The sequence below is a fragment of the Bufo gargarizans genome, chromosome 1 (genome assembly GCF_014858855.1).
Source record: "Bufo gargarizans isolate SCDJY-AF-19 chromosome 1, ASM1485885v1, whole genome shotgun sequence".
In the NCBI taxonomy this organism is placed as follows: domain Eukaryota; kingdom Metazoa; phylum Chordata; class Amphibia; order Anura; family Bufonidae; genus Bufo; species Bufo gargarizans.
This window is the reverse complement of record NC_058080.1, coordinates 107,849,986-107,870,861: the sequence shown is the minus strand read 5'-3', so window position 1 is coordinate 107,870,861 and position 20,876 is coordinate 107,849,986. Positions and strand designations below refer to the sequence as shown.

At 43.8% G+C, this 20,876-nt stretch overlaps 1 protein-coding gene across 3 annotated transcripts in view; it reads left to right on the top strand.

Moving 5' to 3' along the window:
* Positions 1 to 20,876, top strand: part of SCRG1 (stimulator of chondrogenesis 1) — a 249,313-nt gene that overhangs the window by 206,874 nt on the left and 21,563 nt on the right. Inside the window, exon 1 of one of the 3 annotated variants that reach the window (XM_044297176.1) lies at positions 6,313 to 6,395. The exons of the other annotated variants lie outside the window; for them this stretch is intronic. The gene's annotated coding sequence lies outside the window, so the exon portion shown is untranslated. Of the gene's footprint in view, positions 1 to 6,312; positions 6,396 to 20,876 lie in introns of those variants that run through there. 3 annotated transcript variants of the gene reach the window in all.

The window sequence follows — 20,876 nt, the reverse complement described above, 5'->3', positions numbered from 1 at the left end:
TGAGCGACTACATGCTGCAGTGCCTGCGCAACGACAGCAGAGTTGCCCACATTTTAACGTGTGCGGACTACTGGGTTGCCACCCTGCTGGATCCATGGTACAAAGACAATGTGCCCACCTTACTTCCTGCACTGGAGCGTGATAGGAAGATGCGCGAGTACAAGCGCACGTTTGTAGACGCGCTACTGAGAGCATTCCCAAATGTCACAGGGGAACAAGTGGAAGCCCAAGGCCAAGGCAGAGGAGGAGCAAGAGGTCGCCAAGGCAGCTGTGTCACGGCCAGCTCCTCTGAGGGCAGGGTTAGCATGGCAGAGATGTGGAAAAGTTTTGTCAACACGCCACAGCTAACTGCACGACCACCTGATACGCAACGTGTTAGCAGGAGGCAACATTTCACTAACATGGTGGAACAGTATGTGTGCACACCCCTCCACGTACTGACCGATGGTTCGGCCCCATTCAACTTCTGGGTCTCTAAATTATCCATGTGGCCAGAGCTAGCCTTTTATGCCTTGGAGGTGCTGGCCTGCCCGGCGGCCAGCGTTTTGTCTGAACGTGTATTCAGCACGGCAGGAGGCGTCATTACAGACAAACGCAGTCGCCTGTCTACAGCCAATGTGGACAAGCTGACGTTCATAAAAATGAACCAGGCATGGATCCCACAGGACCTATCCATCCCTTGTGCAGATTAGACATTAACTACCTCCCCTTAACCATATATTATTGTACTCCAGGGCACTTCCTCATTCAATCCTATTTTTATTTTAATTTTACCATTATATTGCGAGGCTACCCAAAGTTGAATGAACCTCTCCTCTGTCTGGGTGCCGGGGCCTAAATATATGCCAATGGACTGTTCCAATGTTGGGTGACGTGAAGCCTGATTCTCTGCTATGACATGCAGACTGATTCTCTGCTGACATGAAGACAGATTCTCTGTTACGGGACCTCTCTCCTCTGCCTGGGTGCTGGGCCTAAATATATGACAATGGACTGTTGCAGTGGTGGCTGACGTGAAGCCTGATTCTCTGCTATGACATGCAGACTGATTCTCTGCTGACATGAAGCCAGATTCTCTGTTACGGGACCTCTCTCCTCTGCCTGGGTGCTGGGCCTAAATATATGAAAATGGACTGTTGCAGTGGTGGCTGACGTGAAGCCTGATTCTCTGCTATGACATGCAGACTGATTCTCTGCTGACATGAAGCCAGATTCTCTGTTACGGGACCTCTCTCCTCTGCCTGGGTGCTGGGCCTAAATATATGACAATGGACTGTTGCAGTGGTGGCTGACGTGAAGCCTGATTCTCTGCTATGACATGCAGACTGATTCTCTGCTGACATGAAGCCAGATTCTCTGTTACGGGACCTCTCTCCTCTGCCTGGGTGCTGGGCCTAAATATATGACAATGGACTATTCCAATGTTGGGTGACGTGAAGCCTGATTCTCTGCTATGACATGCAGACTGATTCTCTGCTGACATGAAGACAGATTCTCTGTTACGGGACCTCTCTCCTCTGCCTGGGTGCTGGGCCTAAATATATGACAATGGACTGTTGCAGTGGTGGCTGACGTGAAGCCTGATTCTCTGCTATGACATGCAGACTGATTCTCTGCTGACATGAAGCCAGATTCTCTGTTACGGGACCTCTCACCTCTGCCTGGGTGCCGGGGCCTAAATATCTGAGAATGGACTGTTCCAGTGGTGGGTGACGTGAAGCCAGATTCTCTGCTATGGGACCTCTCTCCAATTGATATTGGTTAATTTTTATTTATTTTATTTTTATTTTTATTCATTTCCCTATCCATATTTGTTTAGGGATATATGGGGATTTACCTACATGTTGCCTTTTGCAGCCCTCTAGCCCTTTCCTGGGCTGTTTTACAGCCTTTTTAGTGCCGAAAAGTTCGGATCCCGAACCCGATTATTTCCGGGAAGTTCGGCCGAACTTTTCGAACCCGAACATCCAGGTGTCCGCTCAACTCTACCTGCCAGTACACTTTGGTGAGGTCCAAAACAGAAAAATTCCAGGCTTTTCCTAACCTCTCAATCAGCTTGTCTACCCGGGACATGGGAAACGTGTCGAACTTTGATACCTCGTTTAATTTTCGAAAATCGTTACAAAACCGCAACGTCCCGTCCGGTTTGTGTATTAGTACTATAGGGCTGGCCCACTCACTTCTAGACTCCTCAATAACGTCTAGTTGCAGCATTAGTTGTACTTCCTCAGAGATTGCCTGTCGCCGAGCCTCGGGTATCCAGTATGTTTTCAACAGGATTTTGGCCTGGGGCTCAGTGACAATGTCATGCTGGATTATGGTAGTGCGTCCAGTGAGGTCTGAGAAAACATCCGAACACATGTCGAACAGACCACGTGGATGTCTGCCATAGAGTGGTTCGAAGGGCGAGAACCAAGTAGAGGCCTGGGGCACTTCTTGAACTGCGAACATAAGATAGGGAAGGAGGTCCCCTTCCTTTCCATCCTTAGCTACTACTCGTTTTAACATAGTTTTTAACTTTTGATTAAATCTTTCTACTAGGCCGTCAGTTTGTGGGTGATAAATGGATGTCTGTATCTGTTTGATATTCAGCAACTTACAGAGCTCCCGCATGACCTTGGACATAAAAGGAGTCCCCTGGTCAGTCAGAACCTCTTTGGGTATCCACACTCGGGAAAACATCTCCATTAACTCTTTTGCTATGAGTTTGGCCGATATATATATATTGCAGTGGCACCGCCTCCGGGTACTGAGTAACGTAGTCCAGGACGACCAAGATGTGTTGGTGCCCCCTAGCAGACTTCGGTACTGGGCCTATGAGATCCATAGCGATTCTCTCAAATGGTACCTCGATAATCGGTAGGGGCACTAAGGGACTGCAGAACAGGTGCTGGAGGATAGTGGTTTGGCAGGTCGGGCAAGACTTACAAAAGTCATCCACCTCTCTAAAGACACTGTTGTAGTATGCAATCTTGTGTCTTCTGCAGTCCCAGATGACCTCCGAGAAAATGTTGGTGGGCTAACTTTAATATGAGTTTTTGATAGGCCCCGGGCACCACCAACTGTTCAACAGGTTCGCCCCACAGCTGGTTTACCCGCTATAGCATATTCTGGTGAACCACAAAACAGGGAAACACTGACTCGGCCCCAGGTTGCTGGGGTATACCATCAAGTATTAACGCATTCTCCTAGGCCCAGGATAGGGTTGGGTCTCGGCGTTGGGCTGTACCGAAATTCTCCCCAGAGATATTGAGGTCTGCCAACCCAGGACCCGGTGGCAACTCCTCCATGTCTCCCACCATTACCCTATGTGGGGTTGTCGCCCCCTCTTCCACCAAAGTGGCGGTCAAGCCTACTGCTGGCCCTTCGGCCTCAGGTTTCCAGGGTTCTGGCTGTCCCCCTGAACAAGGCCAATCTCTCACAACCAGCTATAGGGCAGCGAAACCTAGAAAGTCTCTCCCTATTATGAGTTCACAGTGGAAATTTGTGGCGACTGACACTTCATGGGTCCACCTACCGGCCACCATGGTTAGAGACACCAGTGTGGTGGGGTAGTCTTTCAAGTCTCCATGAATGCACATCACCCCAACTTTCCGGCCAGTATACTCAGCGGCCCGCACTAGGGTCGCCCTAACCAAGGTCACCAAGCTCCCTGAGTCCAGCAGCGCCTCCACTTGAGTGTCTCTCACTTCCACCTGGCACAAGTGGTCTAGAGCCTCTGGGGTACCTGTGGCACACAGTTTCCTAGCATATAGCGATTGTCAGTAACCACAATTAGTGTCCATGGGCTCAACCCGATGAGGACACTCAGCCCTGATGTGGCCAGGTTCCTGACACCACCAGCAGATTAACTGGGTCCGGCCCATAGGAGGAACCTTTCAGGGGGGTTTCATTGGCTCATACTGGTGGGTCTGGGGTGGGGAGTTCTGGAGTTTGCCTGCCCTCCTCCCAAAATAACCCCCCTTGAGATTCTTGGTGGCCTCATCACGTTCCACCAGGTCCACCATTTCCAGGCCATTTCCAGGAGATACCTGGCCGATCCAGTGCTGGAGAGGGGGTGGCAGCACCCTCCAGAATATGTCAGCCTATAGTGTATCCACCATAGTCGTGGGACTCAGCACCTCAGGCTGTAGCCACGTTTTCAAAAGGTGGAGTAAGTCATAATACTCAAGGGCTCAGACGGCTTAAACCCCCACTGATGTACCCGCTGGGCCCGGACCAACACATTCACCCCCAGTCTTGCCAAAATCTCACCCTTTACCTTTGGGTAGTCGGCCACTTGATCGTCCGGCAAGTCGAAATACACCCGTTGGGACTCTTATGACAGGAAAGGAGCGACAACCTTAGCCCACTGGTCTCGGGGCAGCTTTTCCCTGGTGACCACTTCCTCGTACATCGCCAGGTAGGTTTTGATGTCGTCTGCGGGTGTCATCTTAGGGATCGCTGCACGGACTGCTTTCTGGGCATCGTGGATGCTTGGGGTTGCTCCTGCTGTCTGCAAAGTCATCAAGTGTTGTAGCAGCAACAAGTTGGTCTCTTGCTGCTGCTTATTAGCCTCCCGTTGGTGCCGGTTGGTCTCTCGCTGCTGCGAATTAGCCTCTATGAGGGCCTTCACAACAGCCTCCATTTTGTCGTGGGGCACAGGTTGAAATACAGCTGGTTTGATGTACAACATACAACTGTGCACAAAAATGCAAACCAAAAAATATATTGGCGTTCACGCCAGCCTCACTGCGCTTGACCGCATCCTCCACCAATTGTGGTAATTCGCTCTGGTAGTTAGGACTAGCGGATGCAATATAGAGAAAAAGTTCACAGTTCTTGAATCAAACAGCGGTATGTATTCACACATTGATGTATAAAAAAATGTAGATAAGGTGTATCACAAAATGCAGGTGGCTTGGTGTTTGTTTACACACAAGGAAAGTCCATAAACAATAAAAGTCACCTTTTCTCCTGGGTATTAATTCACACCCTGTTAGCAGTTCAGCCTCATCAAGTCCATAGGCGGCCTGTTCGACTTTAGAGGGGCCTGAGTCCTCCAGCCCGACTCAAACCTCAAATCTCAGCACAGCGCTCAGTTCACAGCACACAGACTCCTGAATTCCTGTCAGAGGGAGCTAAATCCACACCACTTGGCAGTGCTGGCTGGTTTTTATGCCTGGCAAAACCCGCCTGGAATATGGGGAGTAGTCACCCACCCAGCACTTTGACTACTCCCAGTAAGAGCCATCCCGATACAGCCATGCTAAATCTCAAGGTGTCAATTAGCAATAGCTGCTGCTGACACATAAAATACCAGCTCTTACTTCACCGAGGCCAGGAACCTCGGTGACACATACCTTATGATTCGAGGTACCTGTTTACACTGTCTGTACAATGTTCCCATCCTGTTTCAGGGAGATTTCCAGTAGTATTATACAGCTGCCATTCGCTTCCCCAGACTCCAATGATAATGACTCTGTCGACCCTATTCCAGTGTATACAGAAAGAATGATGAGTGAGCCATCTATTATGATTGCCCTGGTGGAATATTTTAAGATTTCTTTCATGTGTTAGTTACATAAAAATGAAATATCTCCACCAAATGTTTAAAAAAAAAGTGACATACTTAGTTTATTAAACTACCACAAGTATGAATTTTATTTCTTTCAACATGAATAGCATTTACTGTCTACGTCCTTCCTCTATTCCCATTAACATGACATCCTGGTGCACGTAAGGGTGCACTGGCCAATAAATCTTTATCCAGCAATGACACTATATTTACCGCCGACTTATGTGCGCATCACCAAAATGATTTCAGTAAACAATAGCTGTGCACCTACTGTATATTTTCATAGATTTGCAATATTTCCCACTTTCATAAATTTTCAGTCTAAAAATATACTGTGTTAACAGTTTGATTTCTACTATATAATAACATGTAATGGTTAAATTGCTTTTGGCTCTTCCTAGGCATCTAAGTAACCATTCATTATTTATTCCAGTGAATACTGGATGGAAGGATAATCAAAAATAAACTAGTTGCATACTACTGGTACTCTGTTCTGCCTATGAATCAATTGCCCTCATTGGAAGATCTACAAGGAAGGCTTGTGTTTAGGTCTGGTAGTGAAAAGATTATGGATATCCTAGGGATTGGACGTGTTTGCAGAAGTCTGTTATTCCCAGATACCTCTAGCCAATTCTGGCAAGAAGTAAGAAGTTGTCACTACTAAAGAAACAAAGCTACATTCATGCTTATTGCTCTCAGTCAAGTCGGCTTACTCCCCGTCCCAGCATTTCTCCTTGGCCCCATCATTTTACCACTGTACTTTATTCTGCACACATTGGAGCAGCACTGATCTGCTAAGAGGTCTAAAAGACATACAGAAATTTCATAAAGGGAACAGGTAAGGTCCATATTTATAAATGCTAACAATGCCTTTTAAGAGAGAAGGAAGTAATGTTTCTAATGTAGCAGATCTGAATTTTGCCATTCAGCCCTATTGGGCTAAATCTTTTGTGATTTGTGATAAATACTATATTTTTCTATTTATTTTATACATTGCATTATATTGTATATAGAATTAAGGCCTTTTTGCATTAGGTTGACAATTAATAGTGAAGTGACAACATATAATTTAAAAAGCATAGGATAGGATGTAAAAGAATTTATATTGCAGGGGAGTATTTTTTTAGACAAAAGGGACAGAGCTGCCAACCCCTCTGAGCTAATCTCAGTTTATAGAAAACATTAAAGAGAAAGATGTCTGTCTGATCACCACATGGAAGCTTGAGCTTCTGTCTGCAGTACCAGCACCATTCATGAGATTAAATCCTCAACTGTTTAGAAGACAAATATTCTAATTGCCATTGCAAGATATTAAGAAAACGGGAAAAAAATAAAAATAAATTAACCCCTTTAGGACACAGCCTTATTTCACCTTAGGACCAGACCATTTATTGCAAATCTGACCAGTGTCACTTTAAGTGGTGATAACTTTAAAACGCTTTGACTTATCCAGGCCATTCTGAGATTGTTTTTTCGTCACATATTGTACTTCATGACACTGGTAAAATGAAGTTTAAAAAAATCATTTTTATTTATAAAAAAAAAACAAATTTACCAAATTTTTTTTTAAAAAATGCAAATTTCCAAGTGTCAATTTCTCTACTTCTATAATGCATAGTAATACCTCCGAACATAGTTATTACTTTACATTCCCCATATGTCTACTTCATGTTTGGATCAATTTGGGAATGATATTTTATTTTTTGGGGATTTTACAAGGCTTAGAAGTTTAGAAGCAAATCTTTAAATTTTTCAGAAATTTTCAAAAACCCAATTTTTAGGGACCAGTTCAGGTCTGAAGTCACTTTGCGAGGCTTACATAATAGAAACCACCCAAAAATGACCCCATTCTAGAAACTACACCCCTCAAGGTATTCAAAACTGATTTTACAAACGTCGTTAACCCTTTAGGTGTTCCACAAGAATTAATGGAAAATAGAGATATAATTTCAAAATTTCACTTTTTTGGCAGATTTTCCATTTTAATTTTTTTTTTCCAGTTACAAAGCAAGGGTTAACAGCCAAACAAAACTCAATATTTATGGCCCTGATTCTGTAGTTTACAGAAACACCCCATATGTGGTTGTAAACTGCTGTACGGACACACGGCAGGGCGCAGAAGGAAAGAAATGCCATAAGGTTTTTGGAAGGCAGATTTTGCTGGACAGTTTTTTTTTTACACCATGTCCCATTTGAAGCCCCCCTGATGCACCCCTAGAGCAGAAACTCCAAAAAAGTGACCCCATTTTAGAAACTACGGGATAGGGTGGAAGTTTTGTTGGTTCTAGTTTAGGGTACATATGATTTTTGGTTGCTCTATATTACACTTTTTGTGAGGCAAAGTAACAAGAAATAGCTGTTTTACAACATTCATCTGACAGGTTAGATCATGTGGTATTTTTATAGACCAGGTTGTCGCGGCGATACCTAATATGTATACTTTTTATTTTATTTATGTAAGTTTTACACAATGATTTCTTTTTTATACAAAAAAAAAATCACGTGTTTCCATAGTCTGAGAGCCATCATTTTTTCAGTTTTTAGGCAATTACCTTGGGTAGGGTATGATTTTTGCGGGATGAGATGACGGTTGATTGGCACTATTTTGGGGTGCGTGTGACTTTTTGATCGCTTGCTATTACACTTTTTGTGATTTAAGGTGACAAAAAATTGCTTTTTTTACACCGTTTTTTTTTTTTTTTTTTAACGGTATTCACCTGAGGGGTTAGGTCATGTGATATTTTTATAGCGCAAGTTATTACGGACGCTGCGATACCTAATATGTATACTTTTTTAATTTATGTAAGTTTTACACAATGACTTCATGTTTGAAGCAAAAAAAATCATGTTTTAGTGTTTCCATAGTCTGAGAGCCATAATTTTTTCAGTTTTTGGGTGATTATCTTGGGTAGGGTATGATTTTTGCTGGATGAGATGACGGTTTGCGTTATTTTGGGGGGTGTGTGACTTTTTGATCGCATGCTATTACACTTTTTGTGATGTAAGGTGACAAAAAATGGTTTATTTAGCACAGTTCTTATTTAAAATATTTTACGGTGTTTATCTGAGGGGTTAGTTCATGTGATATTTTTATAGAGCTGGCCGATACGGACACGGCGATACCTAATATGTATACTTTTTTTTATTATGTAAGTTTTTTTATTTATGTACACAATAACAGCTTTTTTAAAACAAAAAAAATAATATTTTAGTGTCTCCATATTCTGAGACATATTTTTTATTTATTTTTTGGACGATTGTCTCAGGTAGGGGCTCATTTTTGGTGGGATGAGGTGACGGTTAGATTGGTACTATTTTGGCGGGCAAACGCCTTTTTGATCGCTTGCTGTTGTACTTTTTGTGATGTAAGGTGACAAAAAAATGGTTTATTTAGCACAGTTTTTATTTTTATTTTTTTACGGTGTTCATCTGAGGGGTTAGGTCATGTGATATGTTTATAGAGCCGGTCGATACGGACGCGGCGATACCTAATATGTATACTTTTTTTTTCCCCCTCATACAGCTTCCGGCCTGTGAGATCCAGGGGGCTGGATCTCACAGGCTCATCACCAGAAGGCAGCGTGATGCCTTCCTTAGGCATCGCGCTGCCTTCCATGCCATCGGGTCCCCCCTACAGCCGCATGGGGACTCGATGGCACCACCGCCAGCCGCCGCAACCACAGGTAAAAGCCGCAAACCGCAGGTCTGAATTGACCTGCGGTTTGCGGCGATCGCCGACACTGGGGGGGTCACGGGGACCCCTCCGTGCATTTAGCCAAGGTGCCTGCTCAATGATTTGAGCAGGCACCGGGTTCCGATCACCACTCGCCGGGCGGCGGTGATCGGAACTATAAATGACGTACCGGTACGTCATGTGTCCTTAAGTACCAGGACAACATGCCATACCGGTACGTCATGTGTCCTGAAGAGGTTAAGACTACACAGATCTTGATGTTATATTTTTCTTGGAGAATTTATTTATTTTTTATTTTTTATTGAAACATTTTCAATTTTCAAACATGGAACAGAAAGGGAGGAGAACAAGCAATAGTTCCTGAGGTGTACATTATTTCTTGAGAACCCATCTGTATCATGTTGCAAGTACCAACAGACGGATGCCCAGTGACATACATTCAAGTGAAAATAATAGAAGAGAAAAAGAAAAAAAAGGTGGGGGGGGGGCGGGGAAGAAAAGAGGAACAGGAGGGCTACACTTGAAAGGCGCCCAAAGTGCCTTTTAGGGAAGAAAAGAGGTACCAGAAGGTATACTGAAATGGTTTAACCAGCTCCGAGATTTCAGTGGGACTAAAATGGGTGATGAGGAAGGTCTTCCACTTTCGGAAGAACTTAGTGGCTGATCCCTCCTTGTGCCTCTCTGCATCGATCCGATCATATCTCAACAACAGCCTCAGTTGATATATCACTGCTGATACGTCAGGCATGGAGTTAGACAACCAGCGTTGTAATAAAACTCTCTTGGCAACCAGCAGTATCGAGTGGAGGAAGATAGGGGAATTTTAAACGTGAGAGGATTGGGGTGCCGATAAGCGAATGTAATGAATCCAGACTCATTGCTGGCCACTTTAGAACTCCCGAGATCTTTGTTCCCACCCAGTTCTGGGTGCTTCTTAAAGTATGCTTGGGGTCATTGTCCTGTTGGGAGGCCCATGACCTAGGACACAAACCCAGCTTTATGACACTGGGCTCTACATTGCGACCCAGATTTCATGATGTCTTACACACAGTCAAGTCACCCAGTGACATAAAGATCTATCTTGGTCTCATCTGTCCACAATACGTTTTCCCAAAAGGATTTTGGCTTATGTACAATTTGGCAAACTGCAGTCTAGATTTTTTATGTCTCTGTGTCAGCAGTGGGGTCCTCCAGAGCAGTGGCATGCCTAGGGTGTTCGGCACCCAGGGCGGGTCCTTTCTTTGTCCCCCCTTCCATACTTTAAAAAAATTGTACCCCCTCACAGTGGTATTGCCCTCATTGTACAACCTTTGCAGTAGTTTTGTACAGATGTGAGTCCCCTCACAGTAGTTATGCCCACATTGTGCCATCTCACAGTAGTTATGCCCACATTGTGCCCCCTTCACAGTAGTTATGCCCTCTATGTGGCCCTTTTACAGTTGTATTGCCCTCTTTATGCCCCAGTCACAGTAATAATCCCCATTATGCCCCTTCACAGTAATAATCCCCATTGTGCCCCCGTCACAGTAATAATCCCCATTGTGCCTCCTTCATAGTAATCATCCCCATTGTGCCCCCTTTATAGTAATAATGCCCATTGTGCCCCCTTCATAGTAATAATCCCCATTGTGCCTCCTTCATAGTAATAATCCCCATTGTGCCTCCTTCATAGTAATAATCCCCATTGTGCCTCCTTCATAGTAATAATCCCCATTGTGCCTCCTTCATAGTAATAATCCCCATTGTGCCTCCTTCATTGTAATAATCCCCATTGTGCCCCCTTCATAGTAATAATCCCCATTGTGCCCCCTTCATAGTAATAATCCCCATTGTGTCCCCTTCATAGTAATAATCCCCATTGTGCCCCCTTCATAGTAATAATCCCCATTGTGTCCCCTTCATAGTAATAATCCCCAGTGTGCCCCCTTTATAGTAATAATTCCCATTGTGCCCCCTTCACAGTAATAATGCCCATTGTGCCCCTTTCACAGTAATAATGGCCATTGTGCCTCCTTAATAGTAGTAATGCCCACTGTGCTAGTTATGCCCTCTGTGCCCCCTGCATAGTAGAAATCCCTATTGTGCCCCTTCACAGTAATAATGCCCACTGTGCCCCTTCATTGTAGTATTGCCCTCTGGCTCTGTGCCCCCTCAATAGTAGAAATGCCCATTGTGCCCCCTTCACATTTGTAATGCCCTCTGTGCCTCCTCCATAGTAGTAATGCCCTCTGTGCCCCCTCATAGTAATACAGTCCTCTGTGCCCCCTCCATAGTAATAAAGTCTTCTGTGCCCTCTCCATAGTAATAAATACTGTTGAGCGTGAATATTTGAATCACAAATTTTAATCGCAAATATCGCCACTTCACTAATATTTAGAATACAGTGCTATATATTCACGAATAGTGTTGATCGCGAATATTCTAATAATGAATTTATCGCGAATTTATCGCAAATATCGGCACTTAGCAACATCCCTAGCAACCAATAGGAAAGTTGCCTACCCCTAAATATTATAATCGCAAATTTTTATTGCGAATATATTACATTGCCTATCTTCGCAATCAAGTAAATAATGACTGAAGATTACGAATTCTCAAATTTGCGGCGAATATTTGGCCAAAAATTCACGAAATATCGCAAATTCGAATATTGCCTATGCCGCTCATCACTAGTAATAACTGCTCCTGAGTCTCCTGCCATAGCTTTTAATTTCATTCAAATGTCGACGGATAGTTCCCACTGACACTGATGCACCCTGAGCCTGCAGGACAACTTGATTTTCTTTGGAACTTGATTGGGACTGATTATCCACCATCCGTACTATCCTGCGTTGCAGTCTTTCATCAATTTCTGTCTTCCGTCCACAGAGATTAGCTACAGGGCTTGTAAACTTTTTGATTATGTTGTGCATCCTGGACAAAGGATCATCAAGATCTCTGGAGATGGACTTGTAACCTTTCCTAACACCGTTCTCTTCTCTTTCTGTTCTCAATGCTTAGTGTGGCACACACAGACACACAATGCAAAGATTGAGTTAACTTCTCCCCCTTTTATCTGGTTTCAGCGCCATTATTATATTGCCCACACCTGTTACTTTCCACAGGTGAGTTTGGACGAGAATCACATGCTTGAAACAAAGTTGTTTACCCACAATTTTGAAAAGGTGCCAACAATTTTGTCCGTCCCATTTTTGGAGTTTTGCGTTAAAATGATGTCCAATTTGCCTTTTTCTCAGGTTTTTTTATGTTGTTCCAATACACGCAAAGGAAATAAACATGTGTATAACAAAACGTGTAATTACAATAATTTTCTGGGAGAAATACTTCATTTTCTGGATAAATTTCAGGGGTGCCAACACTTGCAGCCATGACTTTTATATGATAGTACAAATGGAGGAAGGAAATGCTATTCAGGCAATGAAGCAGAGAGATGATGACAGTTAGATAATGAAGCAAACGGATGAAGATAACATACTATTACAATATCTGATTCTGACACAAAAACAAACTGCATACTACAAGACTAAGAAATAAGATCTGGATTAACCGATTCCCCACCGGCGACATACATGTACACGGGAAGTGGGTTCCTGACCGGTGGCATGATAGTATAGTGTGCTAATCTGGCAGGCACATGAGCTGTGCTTGCTTGATCAGGGGCCTGACTGTTAATGACAGCCGGGCCCTTTCTGTGTCCGCCAGCATAGTTGAAAATACAGATGCCAGTGCATTAATCCCTTAGATGCCATGGTCAATGCTAACACATTGCTAGCATCTAGCAATTTATCACTGTCGATTGCTAGGGCCTCTCGACATTTAACTGTATCACCGTCTTGAGGAGCCGATATCTCCCTGACCCACCTTTTCACAAAATACGTAGTGAATTTTTTGTCTAAAGTTAACTATTTTTTTTATTATAAAGGTGTCATCCGTTTGCACTCCACAAAAGGACCGAATTAATGTGCAACCTTTTGTGTGATTTTTTTTTTATTTATTAATTTTTTCTTTAAAAAGGTTGCATAGACCAATATGAGTAAAATTGTGGCTTCGACCAAAAAACATCTGGCTACACTTCACAAATGGCTACCCCACCAACATAGGCAAAAACACTCCACTTTTCTGGCACAGCAGCCTTGATACATTACCACCTAATACTTTAGGTTGGAATCATGCACCAAAATCTTGATGCATTTTCTGCCCACAGTTGTGCATTACAGGTCAGCTCCTTTTCGCTAAGCTAAACCCTCTTGTCAGAAGAGGTGAACCAGGATTCTGGTGCATTTTGTAGTAAATCTTCCCAAAGGATAATCTCTTAACCAGGGTCAGAATCAGGCAAATCCGAATACAGTTATTCTTATCCTTATTAAACCATAGCGTTCACATGAGAGAAACATACAGTATAATATACTTTTATGTGACTGTTAATACTTGGAAAAACATAATTTTGAGAAAGTGTATCTTGGAATGGAAATGAGACGCTGACATACTTTACATATACATAATTCATAACGTTTTCCCTAATGTCTCCGGCAGTATAACACACACTGTATGCACGCCATTTTTAAGGAGTGAGTACAGATTCCTGTCTGGCACCTTTTAAGGTCTAGGATGCCTAATTATGGCTTTTTTTTTTTTTACAGCTTTTTAATGTTTTCCTTGTTTTTCCACTTCAGTTTTGTTAACAAAAAAACTAATGGGGATATGTTTTACATATTAAAGCAATGAATAGCCTGTCAGATTGTTTCCTAGAGTTCTACACGGCCTCCATAGGGTTATGTACACTTAAAAATTCACTCATCTCATTCAATTGTAAGGATACTAGTAATATTAAAAATTATTGAGCTGAAGTCAAAAAGCTCCAGCGTGTTATTAGTGAAATTATCTGTGGTTGCTGCGAACAGTTAGGCTCTGTTCACACCACTGTTAGGGCCCAGTCTGCAGGGCTATTCTTGCAGTAAGAAAAAAAAAACATACACCAGTTGGCCCCATTATAAATCAATGGGATTTGTCAGAATTCATCAAGAATTGCTTAAAAAGGAATCTGTCAAAGCTACAAGATAAAATGCTGTTGTAAAGCCTTATCACTCACCAGATCCCACTCGTTGTCCCTTGTTACAAAGTGGATGTGGACCTTCTGTGGGCTCTGGGCTACACCTAAGGGTGTTATCTAAGTGGCCCACTTGGTGTTTATCCTTTACAGGGATCTAGACTCCACTGCAGGAGAACCATCAGTCCGCTACCACTTGGAGTAGTGTCTATTCAAGTGACCGCTGACCCAAAGCAGCCTAGGGACATCTATGCAGAGCACCAAGAGATCAGACGAAACCATAGTCTAGGACAGGTCAAGGTCTGGCAGACAGCAAGGTCCGGGAAGGCAGCTCAGTCTCAGAATAGAGATCAGGCAGAGAAGGGTCAAGTCTATGAGAAGTCAGTACCTGGGCAGACAAATGTAGACACAGCACACCTTTTTAGGACACTAAAAACCTATCGATCAGGCACCTTCCCACAAGGTAACATGCCTTAGGTACCCCAGGGTAACCAGCCATTGGCTAGAGAATATCAAGGTGCTGGCCCTTCAGAGGGAGGGAGGGAGTGTACACAGATCCTTTAGACAGAAAGAGGAGGTGCTAGCAATAAAAAGGCAAAAGCCCCAAAAGAAGGTGAACAGTGCTGGTTTGGTGGCCAGACCTGTCGTTCTTCAGAAGAAGGAAAACACCAGAAGAAGAAGGAAAACAAGGGGGTGGGTAAGCAGAGGAGCATAACAGTGGCAGGCACAGGTCGCCGCTATAACAGTACCCATATATTTAAAAAATTCTCATCTACAAAATACATAAGTGATATAACAAAATTTCTCATCACTACTGGACATTGACAGTGCAGCTGATGAATTTCCCTGCAGCGCCCACTACAGGTGAAATTTAGCATTACATGACATCAATTCATTCTGATGGGCAAACTCTTCAATTCTCTGTTTCAAGCATATTCTTTTCCATTTGCATGCAGGTTTCCATTTGTGGGCAGGTGCTCTGTGCCATTTTTTCTGCAGAAACTCTGAGTTTGCTTATATTGGCCAATTTTTCTGTTTTATTTTGCAGTGACCACTCTGTAGTTAAATCAAAAAAGGTAAAAATAAAGTATGTGGCGCCAACAACCCTATCCGCTATCAAACCACTGGATGCATAAGAGAAAAAAGGAGTACTGAAACATGAAGGCTTACAAGCAATGTAACCTTTAAGTGTTATTTTTTAGAGGCTTTAAGCAAATGTGAAATGTAAGCGTTCATTCTCGCTAGGCTTTTATGTATCAATATATTCAGAAGATGAATACAGAGCATTTTCTGAAGCTCAGCAAGGTACAGTAAAAGGTCTAAAATATCTCACAGTCAAAGGAACTCTGTACAGCTGCAGTGGAAAACATTAGAGAGAAAAAGGTTCTTCCCATAATTCTGTTTCTGTGCAGTTTTGTCATTTACTGCTGCTACTACGAGTTATAAGATACTGTGCAGTATTATAGAGTCTCCAGGAGAAAAAGTAAAATGTTTATAGTACCTGAAAGTTCGGAAAATCCCTGCATTGTGCTAACATTATTAAACTATGCAAATTTCACCGCAGCAGCCTCTGCTGTATTCCACTGCCTGTGAGTACGGTATAATGATTTGATATCCATGATCACCATGACTTTGGGTGGGAATCATATTCGGCGCGGTCATTACAATGGCAGGCTGTGATCGACAACTCATGCCAATGAGATGTAAACAGTAATCGGTGGAAGAACATCCAAAAAGGCAAGAGGGAACTGTGCAAAAAATACATTTCAAAGTTGTAAAATAATATGAGCACAGCATGGAGGTTTTCTAAGAATTGTCCGAATCACCTTCAAGTAATCTGATATCTTTTCTGTAGAGACTGGCAGGTAATGTAGTGTAGGGTTGTGGAGTAAACTTTTGATGCATTTATTATAGGCATCTGTTCTCCCAACTACTGTAGACTACCACACAAGGCTCCACTTCAGGTTGATCTGTCCCTATTACTTAAAAACATACCTGCCAAGGTTTCCAGTTTGGAAGGATGCATAGTGTGGTACATGAAACACTTAACAGGCCCTGGCCCCTTTTATGTGGCACTTCTCCACTTTTCGTGCAAGGCCCCATCGAATGATACAGCAACCTGACACCACATACACTACTCACAAAAAGTTAGGGATATTTGGCTTGTGGGTGAAATTTCAGAATGAACTTAAAATGCACTCTAACCTTTACAGGTGAACTCAACGTGACCTTCTCTAAACTTTTGAATTCACGTGCCCAACATGTTTCAGTAGTCTTTGCACAACTTGCTGTTCTCTAACAAGGAGCTTAACAGCAAAATTCACAACAGGTGCTTGATTCATGAATCACCTAATAAATGTCCTGGCTCAATTAGAATTGGTATTTAAACAGTCTATCATGCTGTTCACATTTTGACATCATGAGACCAAGACGACACCTAACAATTGATCAACAGTACCTCGCCATTGGGAGGCTTCAAGCAGGATGTTCTCAGACAGTAGTAGCCACTGAGCTTAGAGTTTCACACAGTGTCATCATTACGTTGCAACAGAGATACAGAGGGACTGGAAGAGTCACAGAAAGGCATAGAAGTGGACGTCCTTTGGCCACATCCCACACTGATGACCGCTTTATTGTGAACAATGCCCTGTGGAACTGGATGATGAATGCCACACAACTCCAGATACATTTAAGGGAGGTGAGAGGCACCAAAGTGTCACGTCTGACCATTTGAAACCATTTTCATCAGCATGGTCTGTGTGCTAGATGACTTGCAAGGGTACCTGACCACAGGCGTCATCGTCTTGCATGGGACAGGGAGTATCTACACTGGACTAGGGACCAGTGGACCTCAGTGCTGTTCACTGATGAAAGTCGCTTCACACTGAGCAAAAATGTTGACCGCCAATGATGTTGGAGATGTCAAGGAGAGTGCTATGAATCAGCCACTGTTTGCCTTTGGTGGTGTTACAGTGTGGGCAGGTGTGTCTAGTCAATACAGAACTGCCCTACACTTAGTAAATGGTACAGTGACAAGCCAATACTACTAGAATTACATCATTAATCCAGTCATTGTGCCTCTTCAAGAACAACACAGGCTTAATCGAGGTCGCATCATTAGGGAATGGCTGTTGGAGACTGGAGTACCTCAAATGGAGTGGCCTGCGCATTCTCCAGACCTGAATCCCTTTGAAAACCTATGGGATCAGCTGAGTCACCGTGTAGGGGCTCGTAACTCTCTGTCTTAGAACCTCAATGACCTGAGGGCATGCCATGGCTCAGCAGACAATAAGTCAACTTGTGAATAGCAGGAGACGTCGTTGTCACTTTTTGTGAGTAGTTGTATATCTAAAGTACATGGAGGACTACTTCACATGAGAAAGTAGCCTGGGAGATCTGCCAATTCTTCCTGAAGTCTAACAGGCCTTCCCCTTTTCCACTAGCCTCCCAGACATTCCAGGAGAGTTAGCAAGTATGTTTAAAAGGGTTTTCATATCCCCATACAGAATTATTGTTTGCCATCAGCACATCCCTGTTTACAAAGGGCCATTGTCACAGTACAGTTCACTGTGACACCACATTGCCTTCTAGGCTGGCTACCTACGCTCTTGCGGACTGGATGCGGTTGCTTGTGTTGTGCATGCTGGCTGCAGCCTTCTGTGGGTGTGTGGGTGAACTGTGCCCTGTGACTACCGGCTATTTAGACCTGAGAGCTATATGCCTAGGAGATCAGTCTGCCTCCAGGAGAGCTGGGTGCAGGGTGCATGCTACCCTGACCTCAAAGAAAACGGAAGTGACTCAGTTAGAGAAAATGTCCTATTATTGTCCTCATAACGAACAAGGATAGGACTGTTCTATTAGGGACCAGCTGTTCCGTTCCGCAAAATACGGAATGCACACAGACGTCGTCTATACTTTTTGCAGATCCGGGTAAAAACCAGGGGAGAACCAGAATAACGCCCTTAGGGTTTGACCCAAAGTCAAACCGGTCACTTGACACAGTGGTTCCTCTTCTGCCACTGATCCGTAACCCGCTGATCGTCTGTGCTGCGGTTCCTTCATGGCCAGGTTGATTCTGATTATGTTTGTGTAGGGTACATTTGTTTAATAAAGTGTTTGTTTTGACTTTTTCTGTATCTGTTGGTCTTGTCTGTGAATGCTTGGGATATGTTCAGTGGTTCTCCTAACCCCTGAACATGACAGCTATGTACTGCTGGCAAAAGATGATTTTATGTGCCACAGGAAACATGCAATCACTGATACATGTGTGTCATGCACATTTACACGGGCCACTTATTGGGAATGAGCGCTCGCACAGGCCTGATGGACCATGTAGACTTTTTCTTCCCTCATCCTTTTCTGTTTCTATGACTTGCCTGTGTTTTCCAGCAGATCTGTTTGTACACAATATAATTGTACATCATTGGAGCGCATGGACTGTACAGAGCTGGCTTAGGGCTCTTTCACACCTGCGTTATTGTCTTCCGGCATAGAGTTCCGTCGTCGGGACTCTATGCCGGAAGAATCCTGATCAGTTTTATCCTAATGCATTCTGAATGGAGTGAAATCCGTTCAGGATGCATCAGGATGTCTTCAGTTCCGGACCAGAAAGTTTTTTGGCCGGAGAAAATACCGCAGCATGCTGCGCTTTTTGCTCCGGCCAAAAATCCTGAAGACTTGCCGCAAGGCCGGATCCGGAATTAATGCCCATTGAAAGGCATTGATCCGGATCCGGCCTTATGCTAAACGTCGCTTCGGCGCATTGCCGGATCCAACGTTTAGCTTTTTTAGAGTGGTTACCATGGCTGCCGGGACGCTAAAGTCCTGGCAGCCATGGTAAAATGTAGCGGGGAGCGGGGGAGCAGCATACTTACCATCCGTGCGGCTCCCGGGGCGCTCCAGAGTGACGTCAGGGCGCCCCAGGCGCATGGATCACGTGATCGCATGGCACGTCATCCATGCGCATGGGGCGCTCTGACGTCACTCTGGAGCACCCCGGGAGCCGCGCGAACTGTAAGTATACCGCTCCCCGCTCCTACTATGGCAACCAGGACTTTAATAGCGTCCTGGGTGCCATAGTAATACTGAAAGCATTTTGAAGACGGACCCGTCTTCAAATGCTTTCAGTACACTTGCGTTTTTCCGGATCCGGCGTGTAATTCCGGCAAGTGGAGTACACGCCGGATCCGGACAACGCAAGTGTGAAAGAGGCCTTAGCAGCTGATTTTACTCCATACATAGTGTGTGCTGGGATTGGAGATAACTCTGATCTTCACCTTTCATTAACCCCTCAGATCCTTTGGTCAATAGCGACCACAGCAACTAAGCGGTTAGACAGAGTGAGGGGTCTCCCTCTGCTCTCCAATAGACCATGTAATATAATTGTGGAGTTCCGTTTGGTTGTCATGGCAGCATACATTTTTCTTAAACAAAAAAGCTGTTAATAAAAAAAAAAAGTAAAACATAATAAAAAAAAACATATTCATTTGGTTTTGCTGTAATCATGCTAAAGTTGTTAAATGTAAATACAAAACCCCCAAAATAATGACAGAAAACAATGTGTTTTATGTTTTGGTGACCCCTCAATAATGTTCCACTTGTCAGCAGCTGCTGTGGTATGACTGGTTCTTGTTCTCCACTCTGACTGCTCTAGTGTCCAGGTTCTGGCTCTGACTGAGCTTCAAACCTGGGCTCTGCACAAATGTGCACACCCTGGGGCAATATTCCCTATCCACTTCCTGTCCAGGCTGATCAAGGATCTGATCCTGAGACTTACGCACTGCGCCATTGATTTAGCAATAGCCATTACAGGTTTTTTTCCTGTGCATGGAACTGTAGAGTAGCCTTAATCAAATGAATAGAGATGCTGCAGTACCAGTCGCCTGTGGCAAGACCACCAAGTTTGTTTCCAATGGGGTTAGGGTACTTTCACACTAGCGTTTTTCTGTTCTGGCATAGAGTTCTGTCACAGGGGCTCTATACCGGAAAATAACTGATCAGTTTTATCCTAATGCAGAGAATGGAGAGAAATCCGTTCAGGATGCATCAGGATGTCTTCAGTTCAGTCACTGAACGGCGTTTTGGACGAAGGAAATACCGCAGCATGCTGCGGTATTCTCTCCGTCCAAAATACTGAATCAGTTGCCGGAATGCCGGAAAAACCGGATCCGTCCTTCCGGTCTGAGCATAGAAACGAATGAGTTTGTCCGTATGAAAAAAAAGAGAGATGGATCCGTTCTTGCAATGCATTTGTGAGATGATCCGCATCCAGATCCATCTACAAATGCTGTCTGTTTGCATGCAGATTGCCTGATCCGGTGACGGAACTGCTTGCCGGATCACTCTGCCGCAAGTGTGAAAGTAGCCTTAGCGAGATATCCCTCTTAGAAGTATGTTGTGTGAAATGAATAGAGAATATCAGACAAGTATTACAACATCAGATGAATAATAATCCAAATAGAAGTAGCGGGGCAGCGAAAGACGCGGGCTACCGATGTAACACTTCTTTTAATGTTTTTAAGCCATTCTGTTAACTATAGCCTCACTGCTATTTTTTTTTTTTTAGCGCTCATAGAAGA